The 20,091-nt window shown below is 36.1% G+C and overlaps 1 long non-coding RNA gene across 16 annotated transcripts in view; it reads left to right on the forward strand.

Annotated features, from left to right (window-relative positions):
* LOC112647822 (uncharacterized) overlaps positions 1-20,091 on the forward strand; it is a 118,410-nt gene that overhangs the window by 80,241 nt on the left and 18,078 nt on the right. For 11 of the 16 annotated variants that reach the window (XR_004817059.2, XR_004817049.2, XR_004817054.2 and 8 more), the window contains 3 exons: positions 6,915-7,010; positions 9,079-9,189; positions 10,926-11,400. The exons of 1 other annotated variant lie outside the window; for it this stretch is intronic. This is a non-coding gene — a long non-coding RNA (uncharacterized LOC112647822). Of the gene's footprint in view, positions 1-6,914; positions 7,011-9,078; positions 9,190-10,925; positions 11,401-20,091 lie in introns of those variants that run through there. 4 more of the 16 variants (XR_004817057.2, XR_007412062.1, XR_004817061.2 and 1 more) reach the window with 2 other exon arrangements.

Raw genomic sequence — 20,091 nt, forward strand, 5'->3', positions numbered from 1 at the left:
TTCAACACTGAAATTCTGGATTCTGAAAAGATCACTAAGAATCATTGTGTTTTAGACAAGTATTGGTCCAGACACCTCTAATTTTCATTCTTTTGCTGTCCTTTGACTTGTTTCCTGTCTATACTGTACTTTTCACATTTGTAGACAAAAACAAATTGGTATTCCACACAGATTGTTGTGATGTCAGTGATCCACTGCTCACTTTTTTTTTATTGTCTAATTCATAAAAAATAAGGTTTTATCACCAGAGTATTGCATTCAAGGCTCTTAAAGACATGACCCCTTCCTCCATTATCACTTCCTGCTGTACCTCTTGGATCAGTAATTTCTCAAGCTCATCATCAAATTCTTCTCTTTTAGCAGATCCAACTTTCCTTTGCACTATTGTTCCTATAGACATTTAGGAAACTTAGGAAACAAAGCAAAAAGAACTTTTAGAAAAGCTCATTTTAAAAACAACCTTCCCTCTTTTTTTTTTTTTTAACCTTTGTATATATTGACGAGCCCATCAAGTTCTGTATGGCAGGAAATGAATCAAACTACAAATATTGATCAAGAAACATGTTTGTTGCTGATCAGAGATAACATTCCTTGTAAAAATGTACATTTTGGTCAATATTTATTCCTTACTAAAATTACACAATTATGTTTTCTTCTCTTAAACTCAATTTGTCCAATTTGCTATAATGCAATTTCCTGTACCCATGTATAATTTATTTATATGATTAGCGTATCCTCTGTGGAAACTTAAACTGATATAACTTACGTTGAACAACATATCTGGGGCAGTTATGATGTGTTATCATCAGCTAAGGGAAATATCTTGCTCCTGAGTCACAAAAACAAATGTGTGCAAACAATTGCTTATAGTGATCAATTTTCATGGTGTAGTTCTAGCAAGGGCAGAGGTGAATAGAATTTATGCTAGTCATATAAGTAAATTGTCCCAGTCTTAAAGACAGTTAAATCTAATCTGGTAATAAGTGGTTAGCAAAGGATTCTTAACTATTATTACCTAAGATACATTATAATCATTAACTGATTCATAATGTATATACTATTTATGCAGGTAAAAGAGCTGCTAAATGAATAATCTGGTAACAGCATAGACAGTGTTTGCTCAGTGAGCATTTATAAGGTGTCTGGGGTATGTACAATACTGTGCTTGTTACTGAGAGAAATATAAATGAGTTAAGATATGTCTCTGCAAGCTAATATGGAAGACAGATTTACAGCAGTGAACATACAGAGCCTAAAATCACCATATGGTATGTGGTGTGCTTCAGTTTCTTCACTTGAAAATGGTCAATGCATATTAGCTATTATTGTTATTAAATATATATGAAGTAGAATTGAAAAAGATGTTTTAGGTCATTCTGGAGCTAAGAAATAGGGGAAGATTTTATGAAACCAGTTGGACTTAAGTTGATCTTGGAAAATGCTACATGTATGTGTGGAGAGGTAGTGAAAGGGTGTGGCTGCTATGTTGGCTGTTACCTGAGCTAGTTCAGGTTGCTGGAAATGACAGTGGCTTTTGAATATTAGGCATACTGATGGGAGATCAGCCTTGTTAATTGGAAGAAATTAGAGACAATACTGAGAATATAGATTGGACCAGTTGGTTGACTGTTTTGTGAAAGGATAAAATAATGTTGAATTGGAGTCAGAAGATAATATTTTAATCATTTTCTGTGATTAGAACAAGTCATATAGTTTTTCAGTTTCTCAATTTCTTCATCTGTAGCATGCATTAATATTATAAGATAATTTTATTTTTTTCTTAAGTATAATGAAATTTGGTTTTGGATAACTCTTATATAGCAATTTACTTAGGGAACTCAACACTGCTATGTGCTTTATACTTGTACTTCATAAATGCACTTTATAAATGTACAAAAAACTATATGTTGTACAAATATAAGTTATTTAATGATCATCACCATTATAATTATGGTTAATAACATTTGGTTAATAACATTTATAAGTTGAGGAGGTGATTTATTCTGTAGGTGATAGAGCAAATGGATTTGTTTTACAATAGATAAATGTTATAAGGAAAGTAACATTGAAGCATATTGACCCTGGAATTCATTAGCATGTGACATTGAGGAAATAGTTATTACATACAGACACAATAATTCTTATACTTACTGCATAAAAAAGCTTCCATTTTGTCACAAAAAGATTAGATGAAGGACATGGATAGGAAATTCACAAAGAAGTTCAAGTGACTGATAAACTTAGGAATTTATGAACTTATAAAAACTTATTTAACTTAATTTATGCCCAAAAGACTATAAACGAAAGAAAGGGATTTTTAATTATCATTGGAAAAAAATTAAAATGTGGTGTTGATGAAGATATAGAGAAATGTTACTTGTACATTGTAGGAAAAGTAAAAATTAGTACAACTTCTGTGGAAGAACAACTTCTAAACTCTTAGAATTGTTTTACTCTTTGATCCCAACTACCATGTTAAAGTATTTATTCTAAGGAATTAATTATAAATACATATGTGAGGATTAACTTCATGAATGGTCATCACTGTATTATTTACAGGGAAAAAAATGGAAACAACTTACATATAAGGGATTATTTAACCAGATAAGATAATAATGAACCTAGTAAGGAAATACATCATTGACATTTTAATTGTGTAATAATGGTGTATAATAATACAGAAATATATATACAATATACCAAAGCAATTTCAAATCTAACTCTCTTGTCTCTGTCTATAAAATATAAATGTGTGTATGTATGTATATATAAATATACATGAATGGAAGTGCATTATAACTTGAGTAGGGATTATCTGTGAATGGCAGGCTTATACTTTTATTTGTTTCTTTGACCTATCTCTTTTCTTTACTGACACTTTATTCTATGATAATAATAATTTTTAAAAAAACACGCAAAAAAAACCCCAAAAACCCAAGAAGAACTTGGTGGCACAGATAACTTCCCAGCCTGAATCTCCTTGAGGAGAGAGAACAAAATCTCCATAGTAAATCTTTTCATTCAGGTTGTTATATACAAGAAACTCTAGTGACTTTTGACCTATAGTGAACTCAGAGGTTTATCATATATTGACCTGTATTTGATTTTCTATCCTAATGAGGACTTCATCTGAATTTGAACAATCAGTCAGTTATTTAACTACTTGTCCATGCCTATTCAAAGACAAAGTAACATCAGTAGGGTTTATTTTGTGACAGTTCTCTATACATTTTAAACTTCTCTGATAGCCTAAAACCTTAAAAGCATTAGGAGATACTATTCTCATCTTTTGAAAATGCTGTAATACTAATTAATTCAGTGACAAAAATTACCTTGTTGGTATGTACTGTTTGTATTTGTTTGTTCACTTAAATGACCAGTTCACACTACTTCTTGGCTAGTTGGATCAACTGTCCAAAGAATTAAAAGTTAACACAATTCCATTCTTCAAAACAACAAAACATTCTTCCTTATACTGCAATTGTTAAATGATTATGCAAAAACACAAGTACAATTTATAAAAGCCTTTTTCACTTGTGTTATGTTAGATAGGATAATAAAGGGATTTGAAGGTCAGCATCTCTGGTTTAGCCTTTACCATTCCATAATCTCCCAGGAAAGGTTAAAGACAGTGATGTGAGTAAACATTTAACAAAAGATTGTCTGGGTTGGGGAAAGGGTGGGAGTTCTAATTTATGTATTTTCCTGGTCCCATGATATAAATATTCCCACCATAGTTGATTTTGAAATCCCATTGTGAAGTCACTGAATTCAGTTGGGAAAAGAGGTGTACAATCAACTATCTCAAGTCAGTATGGGCCAGCTACATCACATGTTGAAAGAGCACTTGTAACTACTACTGCATATTCTGCTTACATCTGTTGTTGTACAGGTCACTGTATGTTCATTATGACGTCGTTTTCCATTTAATGGGTTGTGAAGTTAAAGGGAAAATGTGTTGTTTGTTTTTGTGTTCCCCAGTGCCTCACACAATGCTGGGCACATAGTAATGTTTGTTGAAAAAAACAAGACTTTCAGTGAAATTACAACAGTGTTAGAGAATACATGGGGAAGACTATATAGGAAAAGTATGGACTAAAGAATTTAATCTGTGTTTAAAGTATTTGTGCATGAAATATTTTGTATATGACTACTCAGTCATTAGCCTTTAAAACATATGTGGCAGATACAGAGTTCTGTTTGATGAGTTAAAAATAATGGGAGAATTTGCCTTAGAAACAAACAAAATGGGATAAGTATAAAAACACAGTATTTATAAAAGAGAAATACTTCTGTTGCTAAAGCTAAATGCCTGGGAAAAAAAGCAATTCAGTTTCCCAATATTAATTATTGGGCCATATCCTGCTATTGATCTGTGCATGTAAAAATCAATGCCAAGATAAGGACCTTCATAATTGACAGGAGTAATTTTGAGCTATATACTCATTGACATTCAAAGAGCCAGGAAACAATGAAGACATTATGGATGAGAAAACTTTGGATTTATCTGAAGTTTTAATTACTAGTTTTCAAACTTTTAAAGGAAGTAGAGGAAGGAAAGGATAAGAGAAGCATATTATTTTATTCCCTAGTCCTTCCAGATTTGCAAAAAAAGATAAATATGTAACCAACATTTAACAGTATCTTACATTCATAGAGCCTTTTTTAATTTTGCAAAATTCATTCATACATTTGATTCTCATTTCAGCCCATGAGTAGAGGCCACATAGGTGTTTTTCTCAATTTCTAACAGGTGGGGAGTGAGACTACTTTGAACTCTGACTCTTAATGCTAATTTTAATTAGAATCATTTCTTCCTGATGAGTATATGTAAGTATATGGAGTTTTGCTTGAAAAGACAGACATGTGGACAAATTAATCAGAGGATCTTAATAAGCTTTTATTTTCTGGTGTGTTGTGGAAAAGTCCTGTATTTTCTCTACTTGTCCCACTTGTGTCCTCTCATCTGGCTCATGACAACTTTCAACGTGGCAATCTAATGGGAAGTTTGCAGTAAGAGAACAGTATAGTCAACTAGAAAAAGAACGGACTGCTTAGAATTCTTGTATATTATTTTACTACTTAAAAATATAAAGTTAAAGTACATATTTTATTGTTTTTGTCCACTTGGATTAGTTATTTTTTCAATTAGGTATGGAGTACCTTAAGACTTCTTTTTTGCAGCTCTGGGATTCATCTTTATGCTACTCCATATCAAAACATTCAAACATGATTTTGCTTTTTAAATTTCGGAGATCAAGTACACAAATCCTTCCACTTCATTTTCTCCCTCTTTTCATCAAACTCTTGTTTTAAACACTTCCATTTTCTTATTACACAAAAGGAAATAACATGAAATGCTTTTCCCTTGCTCATTTAACTTTAAGGTATAATAAAAATTTAAAAAACATATTACCATTTGTTTAATTGTAATTTTATATTATTTTTCCTGCACACAGTATTGGAAGCTGTGCTGGTATAGAGTGGCCAAGAACAAATTGGGGTTTAAGAAATATGGGTAGAGCCTATAGGTGTGTCTTAGTTAAGGATTACTTTGCTGGAAAGAACAGAAGCCCACAAACTTAGGTTCAAGTAGAAAGGAATTTTATTGAAAGAACATAATAGGTGCTATTGCAGTTAGTTAAGTTTATAAAACTAAACCCTGTTCAGACACCCATGAAAGGACTGGAATGGGCACATTGTGAACAGAAGCACCTCCATCGGCCACTCCTGAGGCACATGGTCTTTTGCTTCTGTGACTCTTACATGCTTGAGCCATTCTTTCTTTCTCTCAGTTGGCTTATATGCTAACTTATGGCCTATTTATTCATCTTAACTTTTCTCTGTTATTGCTGACTCATGCCTATTTATTCATCTTAATTTTTCTCTGCCCTTACCATCCATTTGCCTTGATGGTTACTCTAGCTCTGACAATACAGTATAAGAACTAATGGTCATCCAGTTGATTGTTGTCTAAATCCTGACAAGATGTTGTTTTATTATCTAGTGTGGAGTGGATATTCAGCCACGAGCTCCCTTTTCAGAGTCTGAAGGTATGGTAACTTCCATAAGAAGAAGGTGTCTGTGGTAGGAGAGACAGTAATTTGGAAATGTTAGCACACCCAGATTAAAAGGATGAAAGCTAAAATAAGAATAATTACGAAGATTATAATTATGAAATTGTAATCTTCTTGAGGATACTGAAATGAAGAACTTAAATAGAGAAATGGTATCAATTAAGGGTATAGATAGTATGGAACTGAATATGATTGTGTTTTATCTCTCAGGTAATGAAAACTGGGAGTATTGTGTGCAGGAAACACCCAATGAGAGTTTTATGGGATAAAGTTTATCCTGAGAAGGGTAGACTTTTGAAACCATAGAGGAACAGATCACTTCTACATCAAAGATGTATAGATAGTATAGCTATTATATAAAATGTGATTTATATTTCCTCATGTTGTGGCTTTTTATATGTTGCCTTTTGCCTTCCCAGGGTAGAGGATATTGCCCTCCCTTTACTCTCCTCCATCAGACAGAAATCATATAGTTCTCCTGTATTATTATAAATTGCTTGAGTCATTTGAAAGGATAGCACCTATCATGATGAGCACTGAGTAACATATAGAATTCTTGAATCACTATATTGTGCACCTGAAACTAATATAACACTATATGTTAACTATACTGGAATTAAAATAAAAAAAAACTTAAAAATGAGGAAAAAGAATAGCACGTATCACATTATTTTTCACAATATATATTTAACTGTGTCTCTTTCCCTCCAGTAGACTATAAAATTCTTGGAAGTATTGTATTTATCTCATCTTTTTATCATTCCCATCTTTGCATTTAGTTCAGTGCCTGACACATATCAGGCCCTCAATAAATGACAGTTCTCTTTTCTGTCCAAGGAATGTTTTGCCTCCATGTATAAGAATGATTTTCATGCTGGAAAAAAGAAGACCACATTGTGATGAAGAGGAGGTGGGCTAGGAAAATAGCAAAAGGTGAACTATATTCTAAGAGAACCTGTAAGCATGATCACAGAACCTCTTACAATGTGGATCTTTGGGTGCCTGCAGAGTATGTGACAGGCACTAAAGGATGGCAGTGGGGAGAGATTGTCCTGAGGTTGAGTGCAAGAAAGATACAGATCTTTAGAAATGGGGATCCCTGGGTGGCGCAGCGGTTTAGCGCCTGCCTTTGGCCCAGGGCGCAATCCTGGAGACCCGGGATCGAATCCCACGTCGGGCTCCCGGTGCATGGAGCCTGCTTCTCCCTCTGCCTATGTCTCTGCCTCTCTCTCTCTCTCTCTCTCTCTCTCTCTGTGACTATCATAAATAAATAAAAAAAATAATAGAAATGTACACATCCAGCTTAGTTCAGCCCTGAGGTGTCTTGTGGAAGGGAGATGAGAGTCTCCCTTCTTTGTGGAAGCCCTGTCTTCAAGCCCTGTCTTGTGGAAGGTCTCCAGATGACAAAAATAGCACTTAGAATGGAGTTAAAGGAGCTTGATTTCAGTGTTAAGTAAGTAAGAACTTTTAAGAGGTAGAAGAACCTCAAATGAGATTTGCTTTCAAAATAACTTTTAATAACAGAATATGTTCAAACACAGGCTATAATTATCTGAGAGAGGTGACATAGAGATTCTTTTACTGGGTTGAAGGTTGTACTAAAAACTCTAAGGAACATTCCAGATCTAACATTTCATGGTGTTATGTTTGTTGAGTTGAATTGAAGCCTATGTGCCTTTAAAATGTAATCTACAGCTATGGTGATATCTATTCCTTTGGGGAAATGCACTAATCTGGTGGAATAGATGCTTCTTTCATGCATTTACATTTTTTTTCCTCACAAAAGTTGAGAAGAGACATAAAAAACTACATTTTAAATCATCCTGTACCTAGAGAAGAATATTTCAGAGAAGGAAAGAAATGACAGGCTTGTTAAGAATAAGGAAGGTTCCCAAGAAGATTAGCAAGTATGAATCATGCGTCCAGATCAGAAGGGTTAGTTCAATAAGGCAAGCTTTAAAAAGGTCCATTGGTCTGATCCCCAAGAGACAGGTTATAAAATGACTGATGCCAATCAAATTTCAAGTTGAAGGCTCTATGTATGTAAGTGCGAATGAGTGTGCCTGTGCATTTCAACGGTTGAAATGTCAAATCAAAACCAATGTCAGTCATCATGGTGTCAGTGCGGTAGAGATTGGAGTTGATGTGTAACTGTGGATTGGGGGAACTAAAAGGTCTCTTTAAATGTTGAGAATTCATCTCAGAGTGTGGGCAAGCAAGAAAGGATTTAAGGCATAGTACATAATCCTAGGCACATATATGGCTGAGAAAGTTCCTACATTAATGTTGGAAGAATAACCATTTACCATAATAGCAAACACTTTCTCACAGACAAACTCTAATGGAGCCTTTTTATTTCTAATTCATTTAATCCCAGAGTTATTGTCCTACCCTTTTCTTGTATCCCCCACAACTCTTGACTATTGACTATAGCCAGCCCTTTCTCTTCAAAGTTCCCCAGACTGATGGTCATTGTGTCTTATATGTGATTTATTTGGTTTTTGAAATGTTCTTACAACTCCCTTCTGGTAATTCATTATAATTTAGAGTTAAAACAACAACAACCTATACCATGTGTTTTAGATCATGGTATACAAAGCTGAAATTTCACAGCATGTCCTATCATGGTATATCATTTATTCCTAGCTATTTAACATTGTAAGTTCTCTCCAGAGCTGTCCTCAGCCATTGTCCACAGTGTCCCCGTTTACTGACCTGCTACTGAAGGACAATGCAGCACCTTCAAGAGGAAAGGGAAAACAGCGTTATAGTTCTTCAGTGTTTCTGTTGTGACATCAGTGAGAGAGTACTTTTGAGTTTACCACATTGTTTAAGATTCTCCTTTATTTCCCTCTGTTATGTTACTTTTGCAAAACACCTCTTTAAATTTAAGCTCAATCAAAGCAACATACTTTAAACAACAAGGCTGTTGATTTTAAAATATGTGGAACAAGGTCAAAGCTTTAATCATCTACCTGTCTTCATCTCATTGACTGACTAGGTTTTGCTTGTTTCATTGGGATTTGATGGAGTGTGAGCTCCTCAAAGGCAGGAGCTATGACTTATTTGTCTCTTTGGAATAGTACTTTCCATGGTGGCCAGCATATGAAAGGTACTTATTCATCTATTTTATAAATACTTTTGAGCCTTAATTATGGTTCAGGCTTGGGGGAACAGCCATAAAGAACATGACAGCCTAGTGTCTGCTATCTAAAGCAGGCAACATAGCATATTGGTTGAAACAATCTGAATTTGAATACTGTACTAGTTCTACCTCTCAGAAAATGTATGAGCTGGAGAAATCTACTTGTGTCTCAGTTTCATTTATTTTTGAATCATAAGTAAGAGGAATCTTATTGGTGGGGAGACCTTGAGGATTCATTGAATTCATGCAGTGCTTTGACCACTGCCTGACAAAATATGTTAATTATTTTTATGATTATGGGGTTTATATTCTAGCTAAAGGGTGGATAACTTAAAAATAATAACAGGAAAGTGTGGCAAGGGTTATGAGAAAGGAAATCTGGAGTATTTATGGAAAATTTCACAGAGGTATCTGACCTAGTCAAAAGGGCAAGTGGAGTGTCTGGAGGAAGCTAAATTTGCTCTCAGATCTACTCAGTTAATGCTGCCTGAGTGTACCTCATTATCTGCCACAGCAACTTTCTATTCCTTGTGAGACTGTTACTGAGTTTGTGAGTTATTTAGGTTTCCCCATTTTCCTCTCTAATTCTTCCTCTGCCAGCAGCAGTGGTGGCCATTTTGGCCTTGGTACCCGTCTACCTTGGTACCCTTTCTACTTAGCAGATTATATGCATGATCTCCTGCAAATGTATGATTTAGTTGTTGTCTGCTTTTCTTGGTTGATTTTAATTGATAGAGTAGTTGTAATCAAGTATGAGAGGTCCTGTGTTACATTGTTACATGAGGGAAGTGCTAGAAACAAGATATGGACAGAATAGATGTCCCAGATGAGTCCAGGGCTGAAGCAAAATCATGAAATAGATGACATTTATCTTCAGTGCTCAATACTTCCCTCTTACTAGCACATCAGTGTAACCGAAGACTCATTATCATCATGTTCCTCTAGGGGTTTTTTTCTGAGGACAGCAAACTAATAGACTGACTGAAAGTATGGTGTTTGTAGGATAAGTGTATAATTTGTTATTTAATATGACTTTTAATATGAAAGGGGTTGCTAATTATTATTTCAGGACAGTAGGCATAATCCAAGGCTGTCTTGGGCAGATGAGATATACAGTCATCTTAAGTATTAAAAACAATATATTAGGCTTTTGGAGATACTTCATTGTGTACTTAATAAATGCCACCTCTTTCTTTAGGCACATTTTACTTATAAATAAAAAGATCAAGTGAGAAAATAATGACTAACCTGTATAAATGCATCTCTAATGATAGAATTTTAGACACTTCAGCCCATGATGAGGAAGATATTTATTGGTAGATCACATTCCTAGTACCTGTTGAATTTTATACTTCATAAGTGAATCTAAACTTGGCCTAGGTATATCCCTTAAGGAACATTGGAGCATGTGTGTGTCCATGGGAATACACAGTCAGAGGAGTTGGCAACTCATCTCAGTTCATACACACCAAGACAAAGCACAATTAGGACTAAGATCAAAGCTAAACTGTATTCAGTGGTAAATAATTCATAACACACTTCCTTTTCTCATCTCCCTTGCTTAACCCAAACTGAGACCCATTTTGTGTTCCATTGCTCCTTTGAGAAATAATCACTCACCACCTCAGCCCTTTTCCCAATTTCTGTACTTTCTGACAATGTCCGCTGTTTCAAAATACCTCGTTATCTCCACTCTCCCACAGAGCCTGCAATGTGATGGCATTTGCCTTGCCTGAGGAACGAAGAGACAGTTTTTCCTCTCTCAACAATCCTGCACATTGAGATCTGACCAGAGCATTCTCAAGCTGATTCCAAATGCGTTCCCTGGAAAGGGGAGAGAAGACTTGCTCATCCCCATTGTCACTGAGTGGGAGAATGTTCTGCCAAGTCTCCTGACAGATTTCTTAGTCAAAGAGAAAAGGTCTGTAGTGCTTAGAAAACAAAGCTATTTCAGGTTGCTTGGCTGTGAGCTGATAAACAAGGCCTGAGGTGAGAAATGCAAAATGTGGGTGTGTGTACACACATACCCACACACACAAGCAAGGGCCTCCGGTCAGTTGAAGACAGAACTGACATACTTAGCAGTCAAGCCACATTGCTTTCTTTCTGACCTGTTGGCTACATATTCAGTTGATAGCTTCCTGCTACCTATCACAAAACAATAAAAATCTTTTAAGAAGACAGTCCAAATTGCTCTAATACCTTCTTTAAAGAGAACAAAAATGCAGAAAGTTAGCCTGTAGGGACTTCATTTTTCATAGATATGCAATTTATGGTGTTTAAATATAAGCTTTTGATTTTAGGTTGAAACGATCTTGTCAAAAAGGTACATGAAAGACATTTACGCTGGGCTCTTTTCTACTTAAGGTTATAGCTGATCCTTCTCACGTCTTTTATCCCCAGAACACTTGACTGGCACCTGACTTCACTATTTTGTTTTAGTAAGTGATTCAGGGAAGGCTGTTTTCTGTTTTCCCTTTTTTTCTCCTTTCTTTTTTTGTTATGGAGGTAGATATTATTCAGGTTGGAACTACGGTGACATGAGTGAGGGGCATTTGCCTCAGGCACACTTAAGGGGACACCAAAGAACTCAGTAATTAAGTAATAATGTAATGTTAAAAACATTAAAATCAGTGCAAAAATTCATGATGGGCAAAATATCAAAATTTTTTAAAAAGACAGGATTAGTATTACTGATTTTTAGTTTTACCTCAGGCTCCACTTAGGGCTCTGCATGGCACTGGCTGGATGTAATGGCAACAAGCTGGAGAATGGGATTGCATTTCTAAGGCAAGTGTACATCTATTTCTCCATCCCTTCCAGGAGCGCATTGGCTGAGGGCACCATGGATCAGAGTCAACTCAATCACAGGCATTCATAGAGCAACAATTCTCCTCAGCCCATAGATACCATAATCACATAAAACAGCCCTGAAGGCGCAGTTCTCCAATTAAGTCTAAAGAGAGCGATGGGGCAAAGGCAAGCCAATTAGACAGGGGATTACACATCTGAGTGGATTTGCTCAGTAGAAGAGAGGGAAGGGAGGAAGAAATCAGATGTTGGAGTTAGGAAGGGATGAGACCATTGTGGAAGGTTTTGTGGTGAGACACACAAGGAAAACTGGAATGTGTGCACTGTATCCTTGGCCGTGGTTCTAAAGGTTTCCTGAGAAAGGTGCTGGCGTAGGAATTTGCAAACTATAGAAAACCTTGGACATGTTACTTAGCCTGTCTGTGATTCAGTATTTTTATCTGAAAAATGGGACTTAGAGTACCTGCTAATCACAAGGAAATGATGCACTATTCACTTTGTAAATGATTGCTATTTATTTATTTATTTATTTATTTATTTATTTATTTAAAAAAGATTTTTTAAGAGAGAATGTGTGAGTAGGGGTGGGGGGGGTAGAAGGAGGGACAGAGGGAGGAGAGAATTTCAAGCAGGCTGCACACTCCATGCAAAGCCCGACCTGGAGCTCGATCAATTGCACAACTTTGAGATTATGATCCGAGCTGGTCAAGACTCTAACACCTAACTAAGCCACCCAAGTGCCCCTGATTATTTTTATCTTTACACTCCCTGTTGAGATACAGGAATTGATTCATAGCTGGAGTGTGTTCTGAGTCTCCTTCCTAAATGATCTCCCTCATATTTTTTTTTTGTTTTTGTGGTAAAATATACATAATATGAAATATACCATTTTAACCATTTTTTAATGTACAGTTCTATGGTATTAAGTAAACTTACATTGTTCTGCAACTATCACCACCATTCATCTCCAGAAATTTTTTTATCTTTCCAAACTGAAGCTCTTATTCATTAAACACTAACTCCTCATTTCTTTCTTTTCCTGTCTCCTGGCAACCACCATTCTTTTTTTCTGTATCTACGGATTTGACTGCTCTAGGTACCTCATATAAGTGGAATTATACAGTATTTTGTATGTGTGTGTTTGACTTATTTCACATAACATAATGCCTTTAGGCTCATCTATGTTATAGTATATGTCAGATTTCCTTCCTTTAAAAAACTTAGATAACACTCCATGATAGGAACATATCACATTTTGTTTATCTGTTCATTTGTTGATGGACACTTGGTTGCTTCCACTTCTTCATTGTTGTGAATAATGCTGCAGTGAACTTGGATGTACAAAAGTCTCTCTGAATCTGTTCTTTCAGTTCTTTGGGGCATATACATACCCAATAGTAGAATTGCTGGATCATACAGTAATTCTATGCTTAAGGAACTGCCATACTGTTTTCCACAGGGGCTGCACCATTTTACATTCTTACCAACAGTGCACGAGGGTTTTTTTTTTTTTTTTCCTACATCCTCACAAACACTTCTTATTTCTTGTCTTTTTGGATTCTATCCATTCTGACAGGTGGAAGGTGGTATCTCATTCTCGTTTTGATTTTCATTTCCCTGATAATTAGTGATGTTGAGCATCTTTTTTTAGCCATCTGTATGTCTTCTAAATCCTTTGTCCATTTTTAAAGTGGTTCATTTTCTGTTGTTGTTACTGAGTTGTAGGAGTTCTTTATAAATTCTGGTTATTAATGGCTTATTAGATATTTGATTTGCACATATTTTCTTCCATTCTGTCAGTTGCCTTTCACTCTGTTGAAAATGTCCTTTGCACAAAGTTTTAAAATTTTGTTGACATCCAGTTTATCTATTTTTTTCTTTTGTTGCCTATCCCCCAAATCATTGGTGTCCTATCTCAGAAATCATTGCCGAATCCAGTGTCATTAAAATTTCCCCATATGTTTTCTTCTAAGGGTTTATAGTTTTATCTCTTACCTTTATGTCTTTAATCCATTTTTAGCTAATTTTGGTATGTACTATAAAGAGGGATTCAGTTTTTTTTTATATTTTAAAAATATTTTATTAAAATTTTTTTAAATTTAAATTCGATTTAGTTAACATACAGTGTATTGTTAGTATCAGGAGTAGAATTTAGTGATTAACCAGTTGCATTTAACACCCAGTGCTCATTGCATCAAGTACCTTTCTTCCCTCTCCTCCACTGTGTGGATTTTTTTTTTGTTAATTGGAGCTCAATTTACCAACATATAGCATGTCACCCAGTGCTCATCCCATCAAGTGCCTCCCTCAGTGCCCATCACCCAGTCACCCCAATCCCCTGCCCACCTCCCTTTCCACTACTCCTTGTTCATTTCTAGGTTGTACTACAAAGCTGTGATCATCAAAACAGTGTGGTACTGGCACAAAAACAGACACATAGATCAATGGAACAGAATAGAGAAACAAGAAATGGGCCCTCAACTCTATGGTCAACTAATATTCGACAAAGCAGGAAAGACTATCCACTGGAGAAAAGACAGTCTCTTCAATAAATGGTGCTGGGAAAATTGGACAGTCACATGCAGAAGAATGAAACTAGACCATTCTCTTACATCATACACAAAGATAAACTCAAAATGGATGAAAGATCTAAATGTGAGACAAGAATCCATCAAAATCTAGAGGAGAACACAGGCAACACCCTTTTTGAACTTGGCCACAGCAACTTCTTGCAGGATACATCCATGAAGGCAAGGGAAACAAAAGCAAAAATAAATTATTGGGATTTAATCAAGATAAAAAGCTTCTGCACAGCAAAAGGAACAGTCAACAAACTAAAAGACAACCTACAGAATGGGAGAAGATATTTGCAAATGACCTATCAGATAAAGGGCTGGTATCCAAGATCTATAAAGAACTTATTAAACTCAACAGTAAAGAAACAAACAATCCAATTGTGAAATGGGCAAAAGACATGAACAGGAATTTCACAAAGGATGACATAGACATGGCCAAAAAGCACATGAGAAAATGCTCTGCATCACTTGCCATCAGGGAAATACAAATCAAAATCACAATGAGATACCACCTCACACCAGTGAGAATGGGGAAAGTTAACAAGACAGGAAACAACAAGTGTTGGAGAGGATGTGGAGAAAGGGGAACCCTCTTGCACTGTTGGGAATGTGAACTGGTATAGCCACTCTGGAAAACTGTGTGCAGGTTCTTCAAAGAGTTAAAAATAGATCTGATGTATGACCCAGCAATTGCACTGCTGGGGATTTACCCCAAAGATACAGATGCAGTGAAACACCAGGACACCTGCACCCCAATGTTTATAGCAGCAGTGTCCACAATAGCCAAACTGTGGAAGGAGCTTTGGTGTCCATGGAAAGATGAATGGATAAAGAAGATGTGGTCTATATATATATACAATGGAATATTACTCAGCCATTAGAAATGACAAGTACCCACCATTTGCTTCAAAGTGGATGGAACTGGAGGGTATTATGCTGAGGGAAGTAAGTCAATCGGAGAAGGACAAACATTATAGGGATCCAGTTTCAATCTTTTGCATATGGATATCCACTTTTCCCAGCACCATTGTTGAAAAGACTGTCCTTTTCCCATTGTAATGTCTTGGCAACCTTGTTGAAAATTATTTGACCATATACGCATGGGTTTAATTCTGGGCTTTCTGTATGTATCATTGGTCTGTGTGTCTGTCTTTATGATAGTACCACACTGTTGTTGTTGTTGTTTTTTAAGATTTTATTTATTTATTCCTGAGAGACACAAAGAGAGAGAGGCAGAGACATAGAAGGAGAAGCAGGCTCCTGTCATGGACCCAATGCAGGACTTGATCCCGGACCCAGGATCATGCCCTGAGTGGAAGGTAGACACTCAACCATCAACTGGATGCACTGGGCTATCCAGGCATCCCAGTACCACACTGTTTTGATTACTATAGCTTTGTTATAAGTTTTAAGGTCAGATATGGAGAGACTTCCATTTTTTTTTCTTTTTCAGGATTATTTTGGCTCTTCAGGATTCCTTGAGATTATATATTGTTTATCTTAAAAAAAAAAAGCTTCCATTTTTTTTTTTTTTACTTATGCCCATTATAATGCAGTTTCTAAGGAGCTAAAGAATATTCTAAGACTTGAGAAGTAGTTGATGCTCTCAAATGCTGCTGATTAAGACAGGCAAGGGCAGTATCTCCTAAATTTAGAAACAGAAAGATTTTTTTTCAGTTTTATTGAAAAATAATTGATATTCATCACTGGTAAGTTAAGGTGTACAACATTGTGGTTTGATTTAGATATGTTGTGAAATGACTACAACAATAGTTCAGTTAACATCCATCTTCTCATATAAATACAGTTTAAAAAAAAAAGCAGAGGAAGAAAAAATATTCTCCTTGTAATGAGAACTCATATAGGAAAGTTAGAGAGTAAATCTCATATGGCAGTGTTAGCTATAGTCATCATGTTGTACATCACAATCCTAGTACTTATCTATCTTATAACTGAAGATTGTACCTTTGACAAGATTAGTTGTAGTGAGTGGTAAGGGTGAGAGAGCCAGGGAGCAATGAGTTAAGGAGGAGTAAACTTGGAGGTGTAATGAATAAGAAGAAAAACTCTATCAAGATGTTGGTTATAATGTCTTACAATACTCTTTGGCTCCTTAGAAACTACATTCTCTGATTTCTTCCTATATCTTTAGCTGTTCCTTCCCAGTCTCCTCCTTAGGCTCACCTAACCACATTCTGGAATCCTTTCTCATCTATTTAGTTACTTCTAAGTGATCTAAAGCATTTTCCTGACCTCAGTGATTTCATGAACTTATTACCAAATTTGGCATCCTGTAGTTTAAAAATTATGAAAAATGAAGCAGAGTATAAAATTGTAAAAGCTCATAAAAGTATCAAAGTTAAATAGGCATAACTTGGGGGCAAAAGAGAGTTTATGTTAGGCCTAAGGAAATTTTTTTTTTTTTTTTTTTTTTTTTAGGAAATATTTTCTTATTTTTAGTAGTCTTTTTATTTTTATTTTTATTTTTGAGTTAGTAGACAGAGCTCCTGAAATTATTGAGGAATTTTCTTTCTGGAATAGTTACCTGCTTGGTTATGTATTTTTACCAGAGTCTGTGCGACTGCCTTACATTAATTTTAAATGCACTAATTAAACTCCTATAATAGCCAACATTGTTTTTCCTCCTGGTAAATTTGGCAATGATTCTAACATACTGGGAAAGGGGCTAGGATAGGAGTTCCAAACTATACATGATTGTATGGTCAGGTTACTTAGCCTGGAGCCATTTCAGATTGATTAAGGAGATGGCTCTCTTACAGAACATTATTAAATGTCAATGCTAGAGAATATTTACATAGTGGGGCCTTATCTGTTACTAGTGCTAATCCAGGCATATCTGGGTTTTCAGGGAAATTTTATAAGGAGAGAGAGCAAGTGCTTCCTGGGACCAGGGGACAAAGGACTGCACAGACATGGGACTAATGGCTCTAAGTGGTTCTCTTGAAGAGAAAGAAACAATTATGGTAGAAGGCTGTGTGGTATAAGAGTTTAGAGATGGAAGGAGGAGACACTGAAAGGGTCAGGTGCAATGACACCGAGTCTTTTGACCCAGGCTGCCTTGACTGATGTCATAGGGTCTAGGTCAAAGAGACTTTAACTAATTATTCAGTCAAATAGAAAGATTTAGCTTTGGAATGTCTGGTAAAGCTGAGCAAAACTCAGATATCTTTGCTTGGTGGCTGGATAACTGGAAAGATTCATGGGGGTATTCATCACAGCTTACTTTTTACATCTTGCTTACCCTACACAGAAGCTAAAGGTTCAGAGTTCTACAGAAAAACCAAGGAAATGTCAGCATTTATATATGGATTTTTCCATTCATACAGACAGCAGCTGCATCAGGCAAATAGTCAGGATACATACCTTGAACCAGTCAGGAATTTGGGGGGTACCATGTTTATTTTCTGTATCATTTCAAGTTGACCAATTGTAGCAAGACTTTTGAACACAATTAAATGCCAGATTATGTGACCCAAATCATGTAGATCATAGACTCCAGCAAGAAAAAGACACATGATTATCTTCCTTCCCGGACTAGCAGCTCAGCACCTTCCTTTGTCTTTGGTCATCTGCCCACCTTACCACCTGGGCTATTAGGCTGGGTTTGCCTATACTGATCTGCCATTTGCTGTGTTTTACTTGGGCCTGACTGCCTTGATTTTTTTTCCCTGGGATCAAAAATCTACTATTCTTTTGTTCTGCTGGGTAACAAAAGCTCCTCTGAAAATGTATTCTGAGCCAAGGCATTCAAGGAATAATACTTTATAGATTATTATACCCATAGAAATTGTTTGTCTTTGATCAAGGCCATTTAAGTTTTTGTCCTACAGCAGTTAATTTTATGATGCAAGTGTTAAAACTTGTGACATGTGAACTTGTGGGGAGATATCGCCTAGGGTGTGTGATGAGCTGGGCTTCTCTTTATCAGGAAGTGAGTTTTCTAGCATGGAGAAATGGCTAGAGCAATCAGTCGGCCAAGGAACCAGCTAAACTGACTTTGTTTTCTTTTCTGAGGGATAAATTAGGGAAGCCTTGGGGAGTAGGGGGTTGGGATTGCTTAGGATGTTTGAACTGATTCCCTCTTGATAGTTAAGAAATCACTCTGGCATAGCCGTTTGCCGTGGTATTTTTCACACTTTATCTAGCGTCCCGTGTCTCTGTTGCCTGAGAACTGTATTTATATTTACACTGTGAAGCGTGAATATGCCGTTGTCCTTTGGGGAAAGGGATTCATCAAATAATCCTTTTGCTTGAGTATTATTAAGTAGACCATGGCACTTCCTCTGCTTGTTTTTGCTTGGAGCCCTTGGGACATGTGAGGTGGCCTTGTCCAGTTCAATGGGTTTCGGCAGGGTGAGCCAGATTTAAAGAAACATAAATTCAGTTGAGAGAGTAGGTAACATGGCATAGCTGAATTATGGACTTTAATAGGCAAACCAAATAGTTAAATGCAAGATGCTTGCTGCATGCTAAAACTTAAGGAATGCATATTCAATGCAATGCATTATTAAATACAACATTGAACATATGGGTACCCACAATTAATGTATATAAATAGCTGATAAAATTGCTCAGTATTAGAAAGCTAGCGGCAAAAATGACCTCATATGTCAAGCAGACAAGTAGGCAGCTACCATTTTCTTTGTACACCTTACAGATGATAAATTAGTTTTATGGTCTGCATGGGGCCCTTATCACACTACAGCACTAAGTGCATGATAAAGAAAAAAAATGCCTTGGCTCAAAAATCGAACTGGAATTTGGAGTCCCAGCGGAGCTCATTTTTTAAATGTAAAGAATTTTAGCCCGCTTCCTTTGGGGAAGATTTATTGTGGCCAAGAAAAATGTAGATCTTGGTTATGTGTTTTGATTAAAACTTGATTTTTGTTTTTATTGACACTGGGTAGAATGTGAATCCGTCATAACTGGCTGCCTATTGATTGAGAGCAGTTTGGTCCAATGGGCACAGGACAGGAAAAAGAAGGGGGAGTCCTGACTTTTATTTCCAGCTCGACTACTAACAGCAAAGCTGACCTTGGGTAAAACTTGGTAACTCTTTACTATCCCTGCTTGCTCCGTTTAATTCCCCTCAACGTTGGTAAATAAACACTGTGTTTTATCATAAGTTCATAGGATGTAGGAGAGCAGTTATTCAGTATAGATTAAAGGAGAATAGACTACTTTGTCCTAGCATTATACAGGGCAAACACTACCTAAATAAATGGCATTATTGTACTGTGTGTGTGTGTGTGTGTGTGTGTGTGTGTGTGTGTGTTGTGTGAAGAACCACTGATGTTAAAAATCTTGAGTAAAAAGAAACCCAGAAAGATAGCAGGCTCTGTCGCAGGGTTTGTGTGTGGTTTCTCAGCCTTTGTAACACTATGCCTCTTTCTGACAAACAAAAATCTCATGTACTGCTTTCCTACAATTTGCAATTCAAAATAAATTACATATTGTGACT

The sequence above is a fragment of the Canis lupus genome, chromosome 7 (assembly GCF_003254725.2).
Source record: "Canis lupus dingo isolate Sandy chromosome 7, ASM325472v2, whole genome shotgun sequence".
Lineage (NCBI taxonomy): Eukaryota > Metazoa > Chordata > Mammalia > Carnivora > Canidae > Canis > Canis lupus.